General features: G+C 45.2%; 1 protein-coding gene across 1 annotated transcript in view; it reads right to left on the reverse strand.

The window, feature by feature from the left end:
- The window catches only part of CDH13 (cadherin 13), a 1,029,479-nt gene that overhangs the window by 63,953 nt on the left and 939,687 nt on the right, over positions 1-25,839 (reverse strand). The window lies entirely within an intron of this gene.

The following is a 25,839-nucleotide window of genomic DNA, read 5'->3' on the forward strand; positions in this document are numbered from 1 at the left end:
GAGCCGCACCTGTTCTGTTCTAACCCGGAACATCCTAAACTTGCCTGCCCAGGACGTGAGTCTAAGCTTATAATGATAAGCTTGGCTTGTCCCATGGGATATAAAGAACTATCTGAGTGTTCATATTCTTTTTTTTTTTTAAATATATTTTATTGATTTTTTATAGAGAGGAAGGGAGAGGGATAGAGAGTTAGAAACATCGATGAGAGAGCAACATCGACCAGCTGCCTCCTGCACATCTCCCACTGGGGATGTGCCCGCAACCAATATACATGCCCTTGACCGGAATCGAACCTGGGACCCTTCAGTCCGCAGGCCGATGCTCTATCCACTGAGCCAAACCGGTTTCGGCAGTGTTCATATTCTGACATCAAGGCAAGAACTACTATTTGTTGTGCCTTTCAGGGTAATTATTGTTGTTTTTGTTCATTATATCTGTAGTCTTAAAAATTTCAACGAAGGCAGGCTGAAAACCCATCGAAAAGAGAACATGTGAAACACATCTATCCCTTGACTTGTCTCATGGCAATTTTATTTCTCCAGACAAAATTGGAAATCACAGCTGTGGTGAAAAGGGGAAATTCTTTTCCAATCCCCTGGACATTTTTGAACCATAACCAAGGTTACGGATGGGTGTCTGTGAAATCTAGGTGAAGGGTCCTTTGTCATTTTTTAGATGCCGAGAAATGTCTTTATAGAACTGACAAAGGAATAAGCCTTTTTCATTTCTCCTGACAAAGACAGTGCTGTCTGTAGGGTTACCTGGAAGGGTTTTAAGGTGATATATTTTGTGCAGCTGGATGGATGTTATGACAGCTGAGAGGGACGTGTCCCAGGTGGCAATTGCTAGTTTCTGCCTGTTATGGTCTCAGGGACCTTTTGGTCAAGGCCAGCATTTGAGTTTCGTGAGACTATAGAAAAGGACCACAGTGCCTCTGAGTGCATCTGCAGAGAGAAAGGTGGTTTCCTTGCAATTTCCTTGTTTTTGATTCTTTAAGAAATTATTTTTTTCTGCTGATAAAAGTAATGTGTTCAGTATAGAAAACTTGACAATACAAAATAGTGTGGAGAAAAAAACTAAAAATCACCAATACTTCCAGGAACCTGAGAGAATCACTCTTAACCTTGTGGGGGTATTTTTTCAAGGTTTCCCCACATGTGATTTATATATTTGGGGTCATACAGTTTACCAACTTTAATATTCTACCGTTTCTACTTCAGTTTATATCAGGAATAATTTCCCTGGGCTTAAAAATTCTTATGAAACAGTTTTTTTTGTTTGTTCTTGTTTTTAAAAATATATATTTGTTTTGATTTCAGAGAGGAAAGGAAAGGGAGAGAGAGATAGAAACATCAGTGATGAAAGAGAGTCATTGACCAGCTGCCTCCTGCACGCCCCACACTGGGGATTGAGCCTGCAACCCAGGCCTGTGCCCTTGATTGGAGTTGAACCTGGGACCATTCAGTCCTCAGGCCGATGCTCTAACCACTGAACCAAGCCAGCCAGGACTGAAATACAGTTTTAATGACCATATATTATTCCATACTATGGCTGTCCCATAGTTTATTTATGCAGTCTCCTATTGTTGGACATTGAAACTGTTTTCCAATTTTTTGCTATCATAAATAAGGCTCCAGTGAAGAACTCTGCACATAAATCTCTGCTTCCTAGTGCATAAATCTTTGACACCATTTCTGATGATTTCTTTGAGATAAATTCCTAGGAGTGGAATTACTGGTGTCAAAGAGCATGACTGCTTAAAAAAATTGGTACGTAATGCACCAATTTCTTGCCTAACTCTTTTTAAAGAACTACTGGACTCAACGTGTTTTCTTGCACTGAGACAGGGCTCTATTTCAAGAGGTGAGTGAACCAAGGAGGAAAGTTCTCATCAGCTCTTCCATCTGAACCCAGAAAATGTTGGCTACAAGGCCTAGGCAGAGGGTTGGGATATTTTACCCTTTATTGAGAAGATCCTGGGTTCTTCTTTCATGAGCTGCCTCATCTCTGCCCCACCTCTACTTGCATCCTATACTGATGTGGTAATGAATTAATTTTATGCAGTAATATATGTGGCTCAGGTGAGTGCTCCTGTTCCTTACAGTTCCCTGAAGGGTCCAGGTTCCAGACTCAGCTCAAGGGAAGGGAGAAGTGAATGAACAGTGGATGAGAGACCCAAGGCACATGATTTGCACCCTTAAGTGTCTCTTGGCCTAGTGGGGGAGATGGGAAGCACTCCGTAGCGGAGGCAATTTTATTTTCCAACTGGGTATACAGGTAGGCTGCATTTGCTCAGCTTCCCTTGCAGCTAGGTTGGGAAAAGTGGGTAGACATGATAATGTCACTTCTGGATTTGGCCACAAAACCCCTATAGGAACCTCCTTCCTTTCTCTATTCTCCTTCCACAGCAACTCTGGAGGTCACAACTGAAGAGGCAGTATCACAAGATGGAAGGAGCCAAGGAGCCTGGGTCCTTGAATTAACATTGTGGAGCAGAGCCATTCCCCACACCCCTGCCCCACCATTGGCAACTGAATTGTAAATGAGGGATAAATACATTTCTGTATTAAGCTATTGAAATTGGGGGGTTACCTATTACAGCAGCTAGTATTATCCTTGCTAAAACTCTCATTGATGATTACAAATTAATTGTGTGTGTGTGTGTGTGTGTGTATGTGTGTGTATGTTTATGTATGTGAGATGAAAGTTATCCTAAGTTATGCAAAGAGGGGAAGCCCCTTCTGGAGTTAGGGTGGGTGATAAAGGAAGGCTTTGAGAATAAGGCTATGTTTGGAATGATACTAGACGGGTTACAACAGTAGCTAATACTCATTGGGTTCTTACTACATTCCCAATGCTATGTTGAGAGCTTTGCCAGATTAACCTATTTAATCCTCCAAATGACTCCAGGTATTATTTCCTTGTACATCTGAAGAGAATGAGGCCAGGAGAGGTTAAGTAACTTGCCCAAAGTCCCACAACTCTCAGTAGAGAAATGGATGTCATATTCACCATGCTTCCATACTACTTGGTGCTGCCAGTATATGAGCAGGGCTTAGTCATGTGGTGGTTACCTGGAGGGAGAGGCCAGGAGAAACACCAGGAGCAAAGGCACAGAGAAGAGGAGATATGCAAAATACTTAGCATCCATGAAGGACAATGAGCAGTGGGTGGGTACTGACCATGGTGCTGAAGTGGGAGCTGCACTGTGGAGAGATCTCCAGGGCCCTGGGTGGGAGGCCAGGGTGGGCAATGGATGGCACTCGGGGCAGATGTCCTAGCACACAGGCATTGGGGAATGTGACATTTAGGGAACCGCCAGATGTTGGCAAATCCAAGCAGAGGCTTGGATGTTCTAGGTTTAGACACATGTACCTTTAAAGGCCTTTTTTAGTCAACTCTGTGGGGAGGACAGCTTCTCACGGGGTTTGGCCTGCACTTGGATGTGGGCTCTATGACTGGCACACAAGATGCACTTCCTACATAGGTGTCTACTGAACAAGCTGATGAGTGAAATATGAAAAGGTGTAATTTAGAAAATAAATGAATCAGAAGCACTGCACCCCTGATCAGACTTCTCTATGTAGCCACCCAATGGCCCATTCAGCTGCCCCCTTGCCTGTCGGTTCCCAGACATCCTGACACCCAGTGACTGAGGCTTTTAATGACTGAGACTTTCTATTCTGGCTCAGTAACTGCAGCCATCACAGAATTAAGTAATGACAAAGTGAGTTATTACCCAGCCTGGCTTCAGCTAGGGATGTAACCTGCAGCTGAGATACCTCGCTGTTGGATTGCTCGCACGACTGTCTAGGCAGTGACATGAAAAATGTCGCCTATAATTCCTCAGCTCAGAGCCATACATCCTCCGAGTCTTGACTCTACACTTCGTGGGGAATAATGTTGTTTTGTTGAGAAGGGGTAGAGGGTATAATTAAATTCCTCTTAAATGTTACATTCATCCTTGTTAATCAAAAATTAGTAGCTCTTTAAAAAAAAATAAACACAACTCAGCTCTCCAGGAAGCTGATAGCAGTTCCCATGGCCTGTTTAATTACACAAAACAAAGCAAAACATGCTCCTCTGCCTCTCAACTGTGGCATTAACAGAATGAAATATAATAGTGGCCATAGCTGTGTGGTGGGATTAAAGGTGATTTTTAACTTGCTCTGTTTATTAATTTTTCTACAATGAGCATAATATTGCTCATTAAAAAGCACTTAAATAACTAAAAAAGTAAATATGAAACTACATTCTCAAACTTGAAAACAAAAATATAGGTGAATATTTTTCCCAACCCCCAACTCTCATTCCATGCCCCAGAAATAGCCACTGTAGTTGGTTGGATGTGTGTCTTTTCAGACAACCTCCAAGGAATTTCCCATTTTCTTCATAACATCTATTATATTTGGAACCATCCTTTTCTTATTCTCTAACCATTCCCAAGAGGAAGTTCTTATTTGCCTGATTCCCACCATGTCCCCAATAACAGTGCCTGGCTCACAGTAGGCGCTTATTAAACCATTGTTGAATGAAAGAAAGAAGGAAAGAATATGCATGGGGAGGAAAAGTGCTATTTAAAACCACAGGGTCTTCCACAAAGAGTGGGGCCCTTTTGGCCTTCTGACATGTTTCCATCTGTTCACGGTGAGCCTGAAGCTTGCTGAGGGCAGGGACTAAAGAGAAGTAAATTGTTCTTTGTTTTTGCTCTCAAGAGAGAAGAGTGACATAGGCAACAACATGGATGAACTCCAAAATAATTTTTCTGAGTGAAAAAAAGCTCTTAAAAGATAAAAAAGAGTACGTAGTCTAGGATATTCAATTTATATGACACACTAGAAAATGCAGACTAATCTACATTAGCAGATCAGAAAGCAGATCAGTGGTTGCTTGGGGATGGGGTGCAGGACGCAGGGGCAGGAGGGAGGTTTACAAAGGGCCTTCTTAAGGGTGCTAGGTATGTGAAGTACCTTGATTAGGGTGATAGTTTCATGGGTGTGTACATTATCAATGTCAGAACTTATCAAATTATGCACTTTAAATATGTGCAGCTTACTGTATGTCAACCACACCTCTATAAAGCTGTTACAAAAAGAGAAGGAGGGGTGGTGAAGAGGAGAAATTAGACAGACAGGAAGACTCACCATGTGTGCTGAGGTGGATAATGTGTCCTGTGAAAACACAGAGGGATGGGGCAGTGAGAAGAACTTGCAGTTAAGGGCAGTTGGGGCTCAGATCGAAGTAATTTGATATGATATAACTGCATATTCCTCCAACATCCTCAATTAAGTGAACCATGTGCACCAGATTATGATAATGATGGTGAACGTGTGTGTATGCATGTGCGTATGTGTGTGTGTGTGCACGTGCATGTGTTCCAAGGGAGAACTGAGGAGAAGGGCACTGTGGAATGTAGCAGACGGGCATAGGTAGGACAGTGAGACAATAAAGAAATGGAGCTAACTTGTCAGAAGTGGACACTGGGAGCCAGAAGTGACTCCTATAACTATTGGGCCTCTGGCATTTGCATAAATCTTGGGGAAGCCTTTGGTTTTCTCCAGAGCATGGAATCAGGACTTATCACAAGTTCATTTAGGTCTCAGGTCAGGCAGATCCCAGCTGACATCTGGATGTTGCCACCACGCTCAGTGACTTTTTACTGAATGCGTCAGGCACATTATTTTGATTTGTTGACAGAAAAACAACTGCTGCCTTTTTTTAGTATTGACAACAGGAGGTGGGATGATGATGGATGGGTTGTCACTGGGGCTCAGCTCACCTTTCGTCTGGTTGGCATGTTTCATAACACCTATGTTTTGGGGCCATGTCTGACAAGTTATGCATTTAGCAAACGTTGGCTGATGGCTTGCTATGGGGTAGGCACTGTACTAGATGTCAAGATGAAAACCGTGGATGTGACTCGGCCTTTCTCAAAGATCTCACAGTGCAGAATAGCGCAAAGACTAATGGGACACAGTCCTATGGGAAGGGTTGTACTGCAGGGGTTGGAAAACCATGGCCCACAGGCCAAATCTGGCCCTCTGTCTGCTTGTGTAAATAAAGGTTTAGTGCAGTGGTTCTCAACCTTCTGGCCTTTTAAATACAGTTCCTCATGTTGTAACCCCCAACCACAAAATTATTTTCATTGCTACTTCATAACTGTAATGTTGCTACTGTTATGAATTGTAATGTAAATATCTGATATGCAGGCTGGTCTTAGGCGACCCCTGTGAAAGGGTCATTCGATCACCAAAGAGGTCACGACCCACAGGTTGAGAACCGCTGGTCTAGTGGAACACAGCCACACCTATTCACTGATGTGGTGCCTTTCAACAACAGCAGAGTTTAGTCATTAAGACAGACTGTGTGGTCTCCAAAACCTACATAAGTTAACATCTGATCCTTCAAAGGAAAAGTTTCCCGACTTCTGCTCTAATAGAAGATCGCATGGAGCAAGTTCTGACTGAAGCAACAAGCTCAGTTCAATGAAATTCAGTTTTCAGTGTTCCAAGCTAGGAGGTCAGTTAGGAGCAAGAGTCTCTTTGTACTGGCTTTGTGGTTCAGTGAGAAGCAGAATGGACCTCTGCGTAGCCTCTTTCTCCCCAGAAGGAAATGAAATATAGATGCTCATGCCCCTCTTCAGATTTCTGAGGCAGCACCTGGGTGGCCTCAGGGAGACTGGCAGAGCTGAGGTGCCTGGCCAAGGACACTGGCAGAGAGTGGAAGGAGAGAAGCATCTTCTTTCATCCTCTGAATCCAAAGGGGAGCCTCAAACCAAAGAAGGGCATCAAGCGATAATTAAATAAAGACATTCAGTTAGCATTCATTCACAGACTCTAATGAAAATCTTTGTCTGGATTTTGCAAAGTGGTACTAAATATTAACTTCTGAGGATTTACTAGGCTAAAGTGTGATTAAAAATTGGCTTTGAAAATCACTTATTTGAAATTTATTCATTAATTGAAAATGTATCAAGTACCTACTATGTGCTAGGTTCAATGTGGTCCCTGCTCTTAAGAGGCTTTTAGGCCAGGGAGGGGAGCTAGGTAGTGACATGTGGGCAGGCAAGTGCTATCCATCCTTGTTACATAGTTACAAAGTCACCCCCAATGCTGATTAGCCAATATGAACTGCTGCTCCTCAGTGGAATACAGGGTTAGGTTCCTGTGAGCCTCTGGTCACAATTTTCATTCAACCAACCAACATAGAACCATCAATCACTAGATAACCTTGTTTTGTTTTCTGTGTGTTTCTGTTTAAACACAGCTTATCCCATATAATCCTATCTGTACTAATAAAAGGGTAATATGCTAATTAGGGTGGACATCTTTCTGATGACCATCCGGATGGCCTTCTGGACAAAGCTACAGTGGCTGCCTGAAGCTTAGGCAAGCATGGATGGCAGCTGCCACCCGCCAGGTTTGGCCTAAGGCTCAGGCAAACCGTGCCCAGCTGTAAGGCCCGAGGCTCAGGCAGCCATGGTGGCCACCAGTGGCAGCAGCAGCGGGATGATGGGGGTGGCGCCTTCCCCTGATTGGCCAGGTCGCCTCCAGCAGAGGGAGGCCAGAAAGGCTTAGGCTGGGGGCTGAGGCAGAGGTGGGTAGGGGCCATCAGGCCAGCAGGGGGGCAAGGTAGGGGCGATCAGGATGGCAGGGGGGCAGTTAGGAGCAATCAGGCAGGCAGGCAGAGGGGTTAGGGGTGACCAGGCAGGTAGGCAGAAGGGTTAGGGGCAATCAGGCAGGCAGGCAGGCGAGTGGTTAGGAGCCAGCGGTCCTGGATTGCAAGAGGGATGTCTGTTGGACATCCCCCAAGGGATCCCAGATTAGAGAGGGTACAGGCTGGGCTGAGGGACCTCCCCCCCGTGCACGATTTTCATGCACTGAGCCTCTAGTATATAATAAAAGGCTAATATGCAAATTGACCGAATGGTGGGACAACTGGTCACTATGACAGACAGGGGGCAGATGCTCAATGCAGGAGCCGGGCTCACAGCTGGTGAGTGCAGTGGTGGTGCAGGAGCCTCTCCCGCCTCCATGGCAGCACTAAGGATGTCCAACTGCTGGCCATTAGTTAGACATCCCCCAAGGGCTCCCGGACTGCGAGAGGGCGCAGGCTGGGCTGAGGGACCACCTCCTACCCCAGAGCATGAATTTTCATGCACCAGGCCTCTAGTTTAAAATATATTGTTGACTCATTCATGGAACTCATGTCCAACAGCACTCGAAGCGTGAACAAAGCTTAACATATGAGTTCCCCCCTAAGGCCCATCACAGCCTTCTTGTGCTCAGGACACCAGACAGCACTTCAGCACCTCTCCTGGGGACCACTCTAAACAGCAAAATCACCCACAAAAAGCACAAAAGTATGGAAAAAGTGGCATCAAATCGACCACAAAAAGCACACTTGTTTATAGTATCAGCTTAGACAAGGAGGCATAGCATGGCCTCTTTTGACCTCAGCTGGAAATGTGCATGTCAGGCGACTCGAGATTTTTGCTGTTCTGCACTTGTCTGCAAACGACCGTGAAACCATAAGCATTTTGGGTTACTAATCAATTTTAGCATGTAGGTGAATGTGCAAGTACAGAATGCGGGAATAACAAGGCTCAACTGTGATTCAACGCAGAGAGAATGATTTCCGTACAGTTCTGAGTGGGAAAGACACTTGGGGAGGGCCTTGTGGTTGGAGCGGAGACAGCCAGCAGAGAGAGAGTCAGAGGGAGAGGCCAACCAGGATGCTGCTTGGTGGAGAGTGCATCTAAGGAGGCAAGCAGGGAAAAGGGAGACCAGCCGGGGAAGTTACTGTCATCCTTGTGAATGACAAGGGGGCTTAGATCCGGTTGGTGCAGTGGAGCTGTAAGAAAGCACAGACTGAAGATGTAATTGGGGATGGATCTGCTAAGGCTAGTTGATGTGTTTTTCTAGTAACTAGACATTTATGTTTTTAGTATTTGTGAAATATTTACTTTGTGAGTTAGAGATGTTTAATTTTTAGACACTCAGGGTAAAATATCAAGCAGTAATCACTCGCCCACAGATGCTCTTTGGCAGCTGCTAAGGGAACAGCTCACTTGTGGGCGTTCCATGAAGGGCGCTCAGATGGATGTCGGCATGGCCTTCCAAAGCATCTTTCATGTTCTTCTCATGCTACAGCATCCCCTGGTCCTCCCATCTTTACAGATTTCAAAAGCAGCCCCAGACACAAAGAATTCCACTGAATGCAGAACAGAGACGAAACTGACCCTCTGACACTGACTCTCAGCTCCTCTGATGAAAGAAAGGTCCCACGTGGAGCAGAATTGTAAAGAAATTGTATGGGTACTTATGAAGAAGTTGTACATTCTACTAGGTGCAGATTTTTAAACAAAATGATTGTTTCTCCTCTTATAAAACAAAAGGAAGAAATGCTTTCTTGTTAAAAAAATTATTTGGCATAATTACATGTGGATTTGAATTCCATCTATTCTACTCACAAACAATTCAACCCTTGGCATATTTTGATACCTGGGATCCTCAGCTATAGGATGGAGAGGACCACACCCTCTTCTGGGAGCCCACTGTAGTAATGAACTAATTAATGCTCAATCAGATTTCTAGATATTATATTTAGTTACTTTTCACATTTTCCTTTTTTTGTTTTATTATGCTCTATTTTTCATTCATGGTGCCTATTCTTTTCCCCTAATCATTTTACTTTATAGTATAGTTTCTTTTTTAATCCACAGGTTCCTTTTCCTTTTCTTTTGAGCCCCACCATAGATTTCCATGGGTGAGGGGCTACTGTTCACCCATGCTTTGACTCTTGCGGAAAAGGCACCTGCCTTTGCCTAGCCTCCCAGGATGCAGGCTCCTGCCTGGCACAGAGCTTCCTAGCTTTGACTCCTGCTCCTGAGACACGGTCACAGAGCGTTTCTACCCCACCCTTTACATTGCAGGAGAAATGGGCCTAAGGGAGCATGTGGCTTTCCCAGTGCCGTGCTGGGCCAAGTCGGGGGTGGATGCCATAGGACAAATCAGTGATATCGATCCTGATTTACTTAAACTTTTTGATATTTTGTTTATCATGAACTTTTGAGTTCACTTTATTTAAAAAAAATATTGCATTAAGAGATGATCTATCTTGATGGCTGAGATTTGGGCACGCCCTGAGAGGGAGCGCCCGAGGAGAGTGCCTCACCCCCCTCACCAGTGGCCCAGCCTCCCCAAGCTCTGGGGCAGCTCCCCCTTCTCTGCTCTGAGAACCCACCCAGAGCCTCAAGCCACATCCCCTGCTCTGCATCCTTCTCTACTCTTGGTGCCCTGAAGGTTGATCTGGCCCCTGTCCCATGCCACCTGTGCTCATTCTGAGTCGGGCACCCTCTCAGTGCAGCAACTGTACATGCAAATGCTTGTCCCTCACATCACAAGACAGCCGTGGCCTGAAAGCCTGCTGCAGAGTTGTCACAGGCATTGTGGGAAACTAAAAAAAAGTGTGTAGTGGACGTTTGCTTTGTCACTTCTGTTGGCTGACCATCCTTCATCATTCCTCAGGGCAACCCCATCGCCCTTTTGGACAAACCCCTGTTTGCTGGTGGGAGGTAACAACCCACTCCCGTTCTTGCCGGATGCAGCAGCAGTGGATATGGGACATGTTAGCTCCAGCAAGGCGGGCGGATGCTCTTTCGGTGAGTGATGTCGGGGCAGGTGGAGCAAATGCTCACGGCATAGAAACTGTACCCTGAGAACCAGGCTATTCCCTTTGCAGTAATCCCTACTGTCTCCCCTCTGGAATTCTATTTGGTACCCACTCATTTTTTCTCAGCGTATCTTCCAGCCCCTGCCCATTCTCTGATCTCCAATATCACTCTAGTAAATTCTTGTTTTAGTCCACTTATATAGCTTATGATGGTTTCTGTTGCTTGCAGCCACGGACCCAGACAGATTTTGTACTAGAAATAATTAGAGGTTCTGAATTGTAAAGTCCTCTTATGCTCATAGGTAATTTTTTCATCTCACTTCAAACATTCAACCAGATCCTAAACTTGTTTGGGTGACAATCTGCAAGTCATGGTGTTATTTGAACGGCATCATATGCTTTGCAGAGCATCTTAAAATATTGATAAATTTAATCCCGATGCCCAAACCAGAAACAGTTTTACTAGCAGAAAATATGACTACATTCCATGTGCACTCCAGAAATATTGCAAAATCAAGCATACCTGTCCACCAAAAACCAAGCTGCAAAACTTCAAGAATCACTTGTTTAAATCTTATCTTTAATAATGGTTTACTGTGTATCCATTTGCTCTGTCATTTCTGAGTACTTGCTTGCAGGCAAGCAAACAACAGGTGACAATATTTAGGAACTTCTATCTGCTCCCTTCAATTTTCCCAGGAACGGGGACGAGACTGCCCTCGCGGGATTTAGTGGTGCGATACCTGGGGCTGGCCTGTGGACACCAGCAGTGCGCTCCAGGAGCAAAGGTGGAAACCCATCATCATTCTTGGGAGCAGTGACTACTTTCTACTAACATCCCTAATGGGCGTTCCCAGAAACTTCCTTGATGATAAGATCATAACGCACAACAACCACAGACTATAGGAAAACACTCCTCTCATTCTCAAAGAGCCACCTTTGGAGAACAGCTACACACCACACTCTGCTAAGAGAGATCATCAGTTAATGAAATGCCTACTATGTGCCAGACACTGTGCTCTAAGCACTTTACTGACTTACCCAGTTTATCCTTCAGTGACTGTATAGACCAGATATTATTGCCCCGTTAACAAGTGAGGAAACTGAGGCACAGAGAAATGAAATGTCTGCCCAAGGTTACACATGTGGAAGAGGAGGGAGCAGGCTTTGCACTCAGGAAGCTGGCAGTAGGCTGGCCGCCAGAGTCGCTGGGTTATACCACTCTGTCCGCCAGGCCACCTGAGACCAGGGGCCCTCCCTCCCAGTGCAGCCCCTGGAGACAAGCCAGGTCTCTGGTGGAATGAAAAGTCAGGATGTGTTTCCTTTGCATCCGTCCAGAAAACACATCTTTCAAGCTTGAGATTTTCTAATCTACAGTAAGTTGGGAACCCTAGGAAGTGACTGCACATGGAGCATAGCTCTCGCCGAGGCACAGGGAGGGGCATGAGAGAATTAGAGGGAGGAAACCCCGAGGCAGAGGCAGCCAGGGAAAACGTTTAGCACCGCCAATGGGCGGCAGGAGGTGTCCAGCAGGAAAAGCTGTGCCTGTCAAATGACAGCAGGAAGGGCTTCTGTGTTGTGGGGGGCACGCCTGGACCAAGCACCCCCGAGCGCTTTCTACAGCTTCCAGGCCAGGCCACTCTCCCCAAATGCCCTCCCTGCGCCCCTTCCAGGTGTCCAGGCAGCAGAGATTTTTGCGTTGGTATTCAGTGGGGAAAGTTGTCCTAGATTTCAGGACTATCGGCTGACATCAGAACTAGAACGTACAATTTTATTCTGAGAAATCGAACTATGGTCGAGTAAAGCTATTGGCTCATTTGTCATTGTACATGGAGGGCCTCGCTTGTCTCGCTTTGGTTCTGGAGGTAGAAGAGCAGGGAGGTCAAAACGTCTGCCTTGTGATCAGATTCCTGCACGATAGTCCGTGTGACCGTGGGCAAGTTCCCGAGTCTCTCTGAACCTCACTGTCCTCACCTGTGAAATGGGTTGTTGAGAATTTGAAGGTGATGACTAGTCTATGTGTAAAGCACCAAGAACGGTGTCTGGGACAAAGTAAACGCAGCCACTCTGTTGTGACCGTGAGCACAGACAGAGAGGCTGACGTCCCGGCCATGGCAGGGAAGGGGGCTGGAGGAGGAGGCTCATGCTGATGCAGAAGACAAGTTGGTGGGCAAGCCAGGCCCTCCCAGGGCAGATCAGCTCATGGCTGAGTGTCCTCTCCCCGCTGGGGCCCAAGGAAGCAGCCCCTTGGAGACGCTGGATCTGCCGTGCGGGGGCTGGCTGCCCAGTTCGGAGTAGGGGTTGTAGTGCATGTGCTGGCCCAGTGTCTCAGGCTCAGCCCTCGTGGAGATCGTGCCGGGCAGGGCCCCTCCTGGGAGCCTTAGTGTGTCCCAGGGCTCCACCACGAGCCTCGTTTCTCTTCTATCTTCACTCACCTCTTTGGCCATCTCAAAGGCTCAGGGACTTAAATTCCATCTGAACGTGGGTGACACCCAGACTTTTATCTCTAGCTCAGACTCTCCCCGCTGACAAGGTCACCTGCTCCCTTTCTCTGTTCCAAATTCTGCACGATCAAAACCGCATTCCTGATACTCCCCCTCCCACTGTGTCACTTGGCTAGTGAGCCTGCCTTTCTCATACCTGGGCCACCCTCTTCTTCCAGGGGTTAGGACAAAGCCTTGAGTCAACCTTTACTAACCACCCCCCCTTACACACACACACACACACACACACACACACACACACCCCACAGTTGGTTAGAAATCCCTGTTGCCATTACTTTCAAACATACCCAGCATCTGCCTGCTTCTCACTGCTTGCCCTGCTCCCACTCAAGTCCAAATCCACAGCACCTTTGCCTGCTGTCTCCCTTCCTCTTAACCCTTCCCGCCTACTCTCCTCTAAAACCACCAGAGTATGTAATTTCAATCTTCTTCGGAGTAAAAGCCTTACCCCTATGCACCTCTGACCTCATCTCCCTCCTTCTCCCTCCCTCCTAACTCACTCTGCCCCAGGCACACTAAGGCCCTCCCCACCCCCGCTCAGATCTCACACCCTGTATGCCCTGCCTCAAGGCCTTTGCACTTGTTATTTCTTCTGATTGGAGGATTCTTCCCAGATGCCTGCATGGCTCACCCCCTACTTCCTTCAGTTCTTTACTGAAATGTCATGTCATCAGCAAGGCCTTCCCTGGCCCCTATCTACAATTACAGACCCCCATTTCTTCCTCTGCTTTATTTTTTTCTTTATTTTCTCTCTCCCCCACTGGAACATAACCTCCACGATGACAGATGTTTGTAACTGTCTTTGCTGCTGCTATATCCCCAATGCCTACAACAGGGCCCAGCATGTGATAGGTGTTTATCAAACATTTGTGGAGTGAATGAATGACTCAGTGATTGAAGAAGTGGTCCATTTCACATGCGCAGCCCTCACAGAGGGATCCAAGCTGTTTAAAGACAGATATAGAAGGGCTGAGCTTACGTGAGGTTCTGCCAATGCGGCTAGAATATACAAGAAAACCCCTGAATTAAACATATGTAGGAGAACAGTAGTTTACAGTCTCATCACTTGAAAACACAAGCTTTGAGATTCCTTTGAAAAGCAAACTGGGAGCAGATGATGAAACGCAGTTCTTGAATTAGTTACATGACTCACTGACTACGGTTTCATCAGCTTCATTGCCTGTGCTAGTGCTAAAGCCGTGATGAGCCCTTCATGAGACCCGAGGTGAGTGTGTCAGATGCCTGGCGTTGGTGATTGACAGGTAAACTGAGATAATAAACTAATCAGTGATTTTCCCCATCCGACTGACTTCTGCTACAACCCTGAAATGTGTGGCTTTCTCAATCAATGCTATATTGGTTGCTTCTGTAGCAACCTTCCTCTATTTCAAATGCTTTCATTAAAATTTAAAAAACCAGCTAAGCAGATTTAACAGTTTGGAAAACATTGGGCAAGAAACAATATTAACATTTGTCACTATTTTCTGTACTGGTTCTGAGAATTACTTTCTCAAGCAGACAAGAATGACCACCATAATTATATTCAAATGTAACCAATTTGGAAACCATGCTTTCAATAATGAAAGTCTGGCCTATGGCAAAGTTATAACAACATATGTAGTTGAATGTTAAAACGGTGGTTGATTTGTAAAATAATCTTTCAATGGTTTATCCAAATGGATTTGGTTTTATATTAACCAAATCCAACATCTAATTGAGGTTAATAATGAAAATCTTTTGTCTCTGGATCATTATAAAAGTCAGAGTTCTTTTTTTAGCCTATGAAGATATTAAATCTTTAATAATTCAGTTGTTTAATTTATTAGGCCTTGTTTCCCACTGGCTTCTTTATAACAGAAAATCTGACCACTAACAAGAAGAGCCAGCTGTGCTAATATATTTACATAAATAATTTAAAATACTACAGCAGAGCAGGCAATAAAATGTATTGTCACCATCAACTTGCAGTGAAAGAACATCATTTTAATTAAAAATTACAAAGACACAACAATAAATAATGCATTTATATTTCAAGCTCTGTGTGTGTTGACTCAAGAAAGAAATAGCTCTTTAAAAAAAAAACCACAACACACTCAGAAATGACCTCACCCCAAATCCCATTATTGAGGTCAGTAACCACATTTAATTAAGATGAGATGTTAATAATATATTTGAGTAGAGAGAGGCTCTTCTCTTAATTTCCCAAGGTAGAAGTGTTGTTATTTGGCCTTTAACTTCTGATTAAAATTTAAAAGGTGGGAGTCACCCCAAATTAAACTCTTAAATCTAGTTTTAAAATCTTTTTTTTTCTTCAAAATAGTAGTTTGAAATTCTCCTTCCCCACCTCCCCTCCAAAATGGTAAGCTATTATACCTCTGTGTTTCTCAGAATTTCAGTGATGACAGAATCTGAATTTTCAAGTGAACTGATTTTTGCCATTGACTTCCAGAGGTCTCAGAAGAGACAGAATAAAATGCCCCATAGCCGGCCAGTGATTTTTGCTCAATTTCCCATCATTTTTTGTGATTTCCTTCAAATGGGCTCCAATATTAGATTACACAAGGTGTTACAGAAACGGGCTTGATGACTCACAGGAAGACTAGCAAAAAATGAAGTTGGGCATTTTCACAGATCTTTTGAGACTGAATTTTCATCACCACACATTGCAATCTGTACCAGTTTGAGCCCATGAATAAATTCTACCCCAGAGCCAAAAAGCCTCCATGTCCAAGGAGGAGGAATGGGAAATGACTTTAAAACCCTGGACGAAATCAGGACAAGGGAGGCTGTAGTTTTCAGAGATGAGGATCTAATTTGGATCTGATTCAGATAGTCTGCGTTCAAAGAATAGGCTCAAATTGGATCAAGGCTTTGGAGGAAGAGTGGCTGACGGATGTGGCTCTTTAATGTAACTTTCATGGTGTGTGAAGTCCAGTGAGAGGCCATCTGTGCTGCTCAGGCCTCCCTCCTCGAATTGGCTTTAAAACAGGGGCATATGCAAATGATTTCATGGATGGTAGGCATTAGTCAATGTTTGAAGATGAAAAATAATAGTAATCACAATAAACTATGTCTATTTATGCACGGACCAGCTGCCATTAATCCGCACCTCACCTATTTACTGGGCTTCCATATGCCAGGCCCAGTGTTGGCCTTGGGCCCTTTGAAAAGAACTTTTGAGCCTCTAAGAATTTTCTCTGTTTCTGGGGTCTCATCCCAAGTCATATCAAACATACTGAAATAGACCCACATTGAAAATGCGTTTGTTTCCTATAAAATTTTAAAAAATTTTTGCTTTTGGAATTATTTGGCTACAAGGAACATTTCATTAATAATTCCCTATGATTTCTCTAGCGCATACTCAGACATTCTTGCAATGCAAGCTCTACAAATGGTTTGTAAATGTAAAGACATTTTCACAAATGTTAAATTTAATGTGCCACGGTTGTCATGGTGCTATGGACAGTTGATATTTATTCATTTCAATTTTTCGGTTTTCAAATATTGGAGAAAATAGATTATGTGTTCCAGTCCCTGACAGTGCTGTAGGCCCCTGGAGAGTCTGAAGGTTTCGGACCTGGGCCTAAAGTGCTTACTTAATTAAATAGTGCTGATAAGGCTCTGTGCTTTGTCAAGGAGGGTGATGAACATGATTGTTACTCTCACAGAGCCTGAAATTTATGAGGAAGATGGACAATTAAGTCAGGAATAACAGTAAAGTGTTATGAAGGGTTATACCAGGTGTTCAGACGGTCCTGGGACACAGTCTGAAGGTCAGGGTATCCTACCTGTGGAGGTCATGCCTCGTCCTGTGGAAGCTATGCCTAATCCGCCGCTGGGAGGATATGCAGGGGTGGGACTAGTGATGGCCGAGGAAGCACCAGGCGTTCTCATCGCGGCCTCTGCACACCTTACCCGCTTGTTTTCCTTCTGGAAACTGAGGCTCATAGAGGTTACTCTTTCCTCATCAGCAAAAAGGGAGACTGAGAACTTCTCATTCGTAGGATGTTGTGAAAATTAAATGACTTTGGAGATAGTGCTTTGGCAACTTGTATATAAAAATGGTAGGCATTTTAGTCACAGTACTAGCGACATTATTATCACCATTCTCAAAGTACGTCTCCGGGGGTTGTGGACATCTTTGTCTAGTTTGGTCTGGATTGTAGGGCGCGGCTATAGGGTTAAGCCTCGGACTGACCTGTTGGCAAAGCCACAAACAAGTCCCAGTTTAGAGGGCACAGTCCTCTTAGCATAATTAGGCTTGACCTTATGAGGCTGCCTAGATCTTATCTGGGAAGCTAATGGGCTGAGGAAGATGTAGCAAGTGCTGCCAAAACAAGTGAAACTCACAAGAACATTGTAACTATGGTGACTACTACCTTGTTTACCTCTGGCTATAAAATAAAGGCTCAGCTTGCGGCTGGATCTCTCTCTGTGGCCTCAGCCAGGCACGGAAGATCCACCTAGACCCAGCTTATTCTCTGTCTGTCTTTTCTTCATCCTTCACCGCCCTCCCTCAGGCTTGCAAACCCTTGGCTGACCTGGCTCGGCACATTGGACCCCATTCCAGGAGGCAGCGTTCTGCACAACGGTGTGGGGACAGGGGGATTTCTGGGGAATTCAGGAGTCTGGTGGCAAGTGAGAGCACAATGGTGCTTGGAAGTGTGCAGTTTCTGTTGTGTGGTTCGTTCTCCCCAGCTGAGGACCCCTGGTTCTTACTTTCCAAAGTAACAATTTATTACCTTTCCTCCCTCAGCTGCCTCCCTTCCTCTCTCCTTCCTTCTTCCCTGGGAGCTTCATCATTTGCAGCACATGCTCTTTCTCTAATGACTAGAAGCTCCCTGGAAACTGTAGGCAGAGACCATTTCTTTCACCAGTGAACACACAGCACCCAGCAGTATCAAGCCCACAGTGGGCCCTAAATAAATACCATTAAATGAATGTAGTAAATGAATGGATGCACAACCATAATCTTCATGATTTTTTCAAGCAGTTGTTGTTAGAAAAACAAACATCTATTATTTTGATTGTGTAAAAATCTAATGTCACAGCATGTTTTCATCTTTTAAAATTTACCTACAGTTTTTTTATTACATAGAAAGGTTCAAGTCCCACGGAAGAAAGGTCTAGTTACCTCACAATATCCACTCTTCCTTTCTTCCTTAATAAAGATCTGAGCATGTCTCCCAGCATCCCTTGCAGCTAGCGTGACCATGTGACTAATTTTGGCTAATGAAATTTAAATTAAAAATGTGGCTGACTTCCAGGAAGTCTCCTTTTTCCTCCCCCTACCCCCTTCCTGCTGCTGGAATAGGTCGGAGCACTAGCATCATAACAGGACACAAGGAAGGGGGCTGCAGTCTGGAAGGGAGAATTGTGAGCAAGAGGGAGCCTGGGCTCCTGACAGGTTGTGGAACAGCTATACAGGCCCTGGACTGAGGTGCCAGCTCTAGACTTACTTTATGTGAGAAAAAAATAAACTTCTCTGAGCCGCCATCATTTTGAATGTTCCTGTTATATCTAGCCAAACTCAATCCTCACAGATACAGTGCTGCTCGACACACACTTACGGGCTCCCTAGATGAATGATCCTTTCCAAAAAAAATGTTGAGCAGTGACAGGCCATTTTACATGAGTAAGGCCAGGATTTTTTCCTCAACACATATCTTCTACATTCAGTATGGAGGCCGAAGTCTCTGCTGCAGAGCCGTTTGCTACAGACCCTGGACAAGATGAGTCTTGTCTGAAAAAATGTTCGGGATAGAAATTGCTACTTGGCTGCCTCAACAGAAACCTCCTGGCTGTTAAGAGAATGAAATAAGTCCTCTCAGGCCATTCAAAATGGTTGAGCTGCTGGGTGCATCCACAAAGTAAGCAAATCAAAGATGCAAAGGTTAGTCCCTGCTACTCATGGAGAATGCTGGGCAAAGGCAGTCGGTGCATTTCCCTATAATCCTCACCGAGCTGCTCTTTCTGATAATAATTAGCCAACAAGTTCAGTTGCACCAGTCGGCTCCTCATTAGAGACTATAGAGCCACAGAGAAGTGCCTGTTCCTGTCTTGCGTATGCGGAGGCCAGGCTCTGTCCTGAAGGTGGGAGCGAGTTTTTTTTTTCATTGCTGTGTTGAGAGAATGGTGTGAGAACAGCTCTGCTTTAGGACATGTCGATATTTGCATGACTTTGGAACAGAGAATGACTTTGTAACCATGACATCAATCCAAATCATAAGGAAAATAAAAATTTGACTAGAGGCCCAGTGCACGAAATTCGTGCACGAAGGGAGGGGTCCCTCAGCCCAGCCTGCACCCACTCCAATTGGGGACCCCTCAGGGGATGTCTGACTGCTGGTTTAGGCCTGGGGATTGGGCCTAAACCGGCAGTCAGACACAACTCTCACAATCTTGGATTGCTGGCTCCTAACCACTCACCTGACTGCCTGCCTGATCACCCCTAACTGCCTCTGCCTGCCTGATCGCCCCTAACTGCCTTTGCCTGCCTACCTGATCACCCCTTACTGCCCTCCCCTGCTGGCCTGATTGAGCCCCCAACTGCTCTCCCCTACCAGCATGATCTCACCCCCAACAGCCTCTGCCTGCCTGATTACCCCTAACTGCCCTCCCTTGCCGGCCTGATCTCGCCCCCAACTGCCCTCCCCTCCCAGCCTGGTTGCCCCCAACTGCCCTCCCCTGCTGGCCTGATCTCGCCCCCAACTGCCCTTCCCTGCTGGCCTGATCGCCCCTAACTGCCTCTGCTTACTTGATCACCCCTAACTGCCCTCCCCTGCAGGCCTGATCTCTCCCCCAACTGCCCTCCTCTGCTGGCCAATTTCGTTCTGATTGGTTAGTTTCTATGCCAGTCAGCAACAAAAGCTCTGTCTCCTGGGCAGCCATTGGCTCCTCACAGTTGACCCAGATTTGGTTCTGATTGGTCAGTTTCTATGCCAGTCAGTGTCTTTGGGCCTATCAACGGGGCCTGAACAGAAAGGTGGGGCTGATCAGCAGCCCAGGTGGAGGCCTGGAGAGAAATGGAGGCATGGCTGTTGGCCAGGCTGGGAGAGAAAGAGAGGCAAGTTCTGACCAATGGCTGCCACAGAGGCTATGGATCAGACCCTGCTTCTCTCTCTGCAGGCCTCTCTCTGGGCCTGATCCGCAGCCCCCTAGGCAGTCAGTGCTGGGTCTGGGTGGCACAGTGCCCATGGCAACCCATCACTGACTTCCGGTCTGGTGGACCCTTGGTCGTTCAACCCTGGCTCTTTATTATATAGATTGTCTAGGTATAAAAAAACAAAGAATTCTTTATACAACAAAAAGTGTTAATATTAATACTTTTGCTCAAGTAAAGTATTTTCTGAAAATTCTTCAGAAAATTAATGATGCATTAAACAATTAAGCTACAAGCATGCCCATTGACCTTTTTCTTAAATAACTGCAACAGTTGAAACTAAATATGTAATGGTAAGGGAGTGAATAAATTAATGAGTATATCCATGTAATAGAATAATATTATTCAGTGATTAAAATAATAACTATTTCTTGACATAGAAAGCTGTCCACCATGTACTGGGAAGTAAAAATAGCAGGTTCCAAAACAGGATGGATGATGGGAGCCAATTTTGGTAATAAATGAGAAGCACTCAGACATGACTGAAGGAGATATACCCACGTTGTTAAAGAGGGATGCATTTCCTTGGGTGGAATAATTACAGATTTGTATTATCTTTTTTATTCTTAACTGCCTTTTCACAAGTTTCCTCCATGAACTATATTAACTTTATAATAAGGATAAGAAGATACAAGTTATGAAAAAAAGAATTTCATCTGTCACTAGACCATGGCTGTCCGTTTTGATTTGACTAAGAGCACAGCATGATCGGCTTTGTAACACGTTTTAATAACTCAGGCTTTTTAGAGAGAATAGTCGCTCTGATGCCTGGACGCCTCCTGTCTTTGGAGTTACAGGCTTCTTAGAGATCAAGGCGCCTTCTGCTGATTTTCATGTTCCCTGGTGAGATAAAAGAGTGCATAACAGGGCCAGCCAGTGGAATTGTTGTGCCTGAGATGTGCTTTTCATCACAAAAGACAGGACGTGGGCTTGGACCAGGGGTTAGTTAGAAGTAATTTCCTAAGTTTTGTGGGGGCTGGGGATGGAGAAGAGGCTTCTCATTTTAGACCAGAATCAGGCTGTTAGGAGCCTGGGCAGGTGGAGAATGTCCAACTGTGCTATAAAGCCCTGCGTGTCTGGTTAGTCATTTGAGATAAAAAGGGTTATTGAAGCTGAGTCACAGAACATCTTGGAATGAGATAGATAGAGATAGAGATAGAGATAGAGATAGAGATAGAGATAGAGACAGAGAAATAAGTAGAGATAGGGAGCGGGGCGAAGACAGAGACAGAAAGAGAAAGAAGGAGGACAGAGGAGAGAGAGGAGAAGTAGAGAAGGAGAGGAGGCAGCAGCAGAAAGAAGAGGAAAGGACTGGGAGGAGGGAAGGAGAGAAAAGGGGAGAGGAAGAGAGAACCAGAGACAGAGGAGAACAGATAGCCAAGAGACAGAGAGAAAGATGAACATACATGGAGGAGAAGATGCAAATAGAGACAGAGAGGGAGGGAGGGAGAAAGGGCAGAGGGAGACAGAGATACAGAGAAGGAGACAAAAGAAATGGAGAGAGAGCAAAGGATATACCCAGAGAAACAGGCACCAACGGAGAGAGACACTGAGAAGGATGTGTGGACATAGAGTTACAAACAGACAGCGACAGCCACAGTGACCTGCGTGACCGCAGAGCCCCATGCGTGCTACTGCTTAGAGTCCAGCCCATTAGGGGCAGATGGCGGGACAGCATCTTTTGTGTGTGTTTTTGTCAGCTAAGCTCAGAGCTCTCTTTAAGATAACAATGAGTTCTCAGTGTAAATTTCTTCCCTCTTTCAATGCCTGCTCCCTGAAGAATCATTAATTAAGCAACAATAAGAACACCACGCACAAGGCCATCTTGTCTTTCTGAGAATCCCAGGGAGCCCAGTGCAGATTATTAGAAAACTGTGTCCCAGCCTGGCCCCTCCCCGCAGCCCCGCTCACCCTCCACACATGCGGCCCCCCAGGGACACTGCTTCTCAGCGCACAGGATCAAAGACTGCAAATAATTAATGAGCCTTTTCTCCCAGAAGAGTTCTGTGACAATAGCCCAACCTGTCAGTGATGTTATCCCTGCTTTTGATGAGCTCAGAACCAGCACAGGGAGGGGAGCGGAGAGGGAAGGGGGAGGAAAAAGAGAAGGGAGGGGAAGGTCCAGTCAGTGCCAAGCTGAGAGAGAAAGTGTCAGTTCCAGCAACTCTGGATCCCAGCAGGAGGGAATGTGTCTGGAGAGTCAGGCCAGAGAGAGAAATGTGCCACACACACCCATATACACACAGGCGCGTGCACACACACACACTTACTTTGCTTCAAGGCTGGAAAAGGATTTGTCCAGACGCTGCTCAGCCAGACCAATTTGTAAATGCTAGAACTCTTAGGCATACCAGCTGCAGAAAAACACTCCAGCCATATATTCTGGGAGGATTCACAAACTTGAACTTGGTCACACTGGCTCTCCATGGTTCCTGGTGACCTAGCATCCATTCCCATCGCATTCCTTTGGGAACCACCATTCCAGGCCATCATGGTTAGAGGCTGGGGTCCGTGGTGGGCTCACATACAGGACTTGCCCACGGGCACTTCCATCCTCCTGCTATTCTGTTTGGTTCAGTGAGATCCAGGCCCGGCTCCTGGGCTGGTACTACTGACTGGGAAGGGTCTCCTTCTGCTGGAAGGAACCGGGAACTGCATTTTTGGTGGTTTCATCCCTCCACAGCCACACAGATATGCCTGAGGATGAAGACAGCCCAGGGAATAGCAGATCCAAGAGGCAGAGAAAGAATATATTCTGAGCATCTGAATTCTCACACTAATACCCGAGTAGTCCCCATGGACTTTTCAATTACATGGACCAGTACATGCGTTCCAGGCATAAGTCACTTTGAGATGGGTCCCGGCAACTTGGGGCCTGACTGAGGGTCACACCTGTGATGACCAACTGCAGAAACATGAAGCTCTTCAGAGCTTTCTACATCCCTGCTTTTTACCACAATTCTCACCTCAAATAATTTACAAATTGTTTCTCTGATCTTTTCTCACACAGTGGGTGCCACTGACATTCTACCCAGGGTAGGATGGGGAACCCTTGTACCCCAGTTCCAGTAACTGAGTCATTGTTCTCCATATCTCAAATCCTGCCCTTGATGTCCATCAATGTCTTGGCTCCCGCCAGTCACCACGCCCTCTCCAGGCTGGAAGTTGGTCCCTGACTCAGCTTGCTGGGCCTGCTCTCCATGCCCTGCTGCTGAACTCCAAGCACCACACTTCATTGCCTCACAGGGTTTCCTCCCCACTCCCAACCAGCTGCCCTTGCTGGGAACATCATCTCTGCTCACTGCCAAGGTGCCCTGAGTCAGGAGGCTCTTGACTACAGGTCAGGCAAAGCAGGCTCGCCTTGGGTGTGTGAACCAGGGGTCTGGTTGGAGGTGGCTCATTCTCCTGTGAGATTCTGACAGTCAGCCCATACTTCCCATTACTTGGAGACCCAACAATGCCCCAGGCAATGGAGGGCCTGGTTCTAAACGTATTCTTCAGTTCTATAAACTACCTACGGAAGCTTCTAAGTTTTCCCTTTGCCTAAGTCAGCCAAAGCTGGTCTTAAACAGCCCCGGCAGACCCACCTGCCCCACTATCTGTCCCACCTTAGTGGGACCTCTCCTCCCAGACACAGGCATCTGTCCTTTGCCATCACATTAACACTTTCATCCCAATTATGCAGCAATGGCAGAGCCCCAGGTTTAGCAATATCAACCCCATTTAAAATCTTCTTTCTTTTCCACCTCTTATTGTTGAAGTCCAAATTATCCAAAATTTATAAAGAACATATACAACTCAACACCATAAAACCCCAAACAATCCAATTAAAAAATGGGCAAAGGATCTATCTGAATAGATACTTCTCCAAAGAAGACATACAAATGGCCAAGAGACATATGAAAAGATGCTCATCATCACTAATTATCAGAGAAATGCAAAATAAAACCCACGTGAGATGTCACCTCACACCTGCCAGAATGGCTACCATCAATAATTCAACAAACAACAAGTGCTGGTGAAGATGTGGAGAAAAGGGAACCCCCATGCACTGTTGGCAGGAATGCAGATTGGTGCAGCCCCTGTGGAAAGCAGTATAAAGTTTCCTCAAAAAAATAAAAAAATGAAACTGCCTTATAACCCAGCAATTCCACCTCTGGAAATATATATGAAGAAACCCCAAAACACTAATTTGAAACAGTATATGCAGCATTATTTACAATAGCCAAGATTTGGAAGCAGTCCAAGTCCCCATCAGTAGATGAATAGATAAAAAAGCTATAATACATTTGTACAATGGAACACTACTCAGCCGTAAAAAAGAAGGAAATCTTACCTTTTTCAATATCATGGATGGACCTGGACAGTATTATGCTAAGTGAAATAAGCCAGTCAGAGAAAGACAAACCATATGATTTCACTTATATGTGGAATCCAATGAACAAAGTAAATAAACAAACAAAATAGAAACAGACTCATAGATACAGAAAACTGACTGACAGCTATCAGAAGGGAGGGGTGGTTGGGGGACTGGATGAAAAAGGTGAAGGGATTAAGCAAAAAAAAACAAACAAAAACAAAAAACCCCTCACAGACACAAACAGTGTGGTGATTATAAGAGGGAAAGGGCGTGGGGAGGTAGAAGAGGGTAAAGGGGTGTAAAGGGTGATGGAAGGAGACCACTTTGGGTGGGGAACACACCACACAACAGATAGATGATGTGTTACAGAATTGTACACTTGAAACCTATATAATTTCATTAACCAATGTCACCCCAATAAGTTAAAACAAAAAAAGTCTAACTCCCCTTTTGGGAATGAAAAATAATTTCCCTGCTTGTCTGCCAGCTTGCTCCACAGTTAAGGGGCTGATGTGGAGACCGTGGCACACTCTCAGGTGTTTCAAATCAGGAAAATAAGACACATGTTTATTAAAAGTGTGTCTAATACTTGATTATCTGTCCCTCAGATGAGAAGATTAGATTTTGGAAGAGAAAGATTAATAACTTTCAGAGATAAGCGTGCACTTGGACCTGCATGCCGATTGTTTACTATGAAACAATGTGCCAATGAGGCATCTTGTCTTCGCTCGAGTTAGATTCACTGTGGATAATGATCATTTAATTAAATCTCGTTATGAAAATTCCTTCTTTCTAAGCACTTTTCAAAGACCTTTTTTTTTTTTTTTTTTTTTTTTTTTTTGCCTGCCATCCATCAGTGGAAAACCCAACCCGACAGTCCATTTCTAAATACCAGGCAGTGTCTGCCCCTCACCCTCTGACAGTTGAGTCCATAGAACCCAGGAGAGCACAGACTTTGCAGATTGTTCTGTTTTTATCCAGATTTCTCTGCTACTAGGCTGGGCAGCCTTGAACAAGTTACTGAACCTCTCTGGATTCATAAGACCCTCATCTGTACATGGAGTTAGCCAATGCCTTTCTCATAAAGTTGTGGTAACAATAAAGTAGGTCAAGTGTCTGAGATTCACGGGGCCATGTA

The sequence above is a fragment of the Myotis yumanensis genome, unplaced genomic scaffold (genome assembly GCF_028538775.1).
Source record: "Myotis yumanensis isolate MYYU_CA2020_CCGP unplaced genomic scaffold, mMyoYum1.0.hap1 SCAF_18, whole genome shotgun sequence".
NCBI classification, from domain to species: domain Eukaryota; kingdom Metazoa; phylum Chordata; class Mammalia; order Chiroptera; family Vespertilionidae; genus Myotis; species Myotis yumanensis.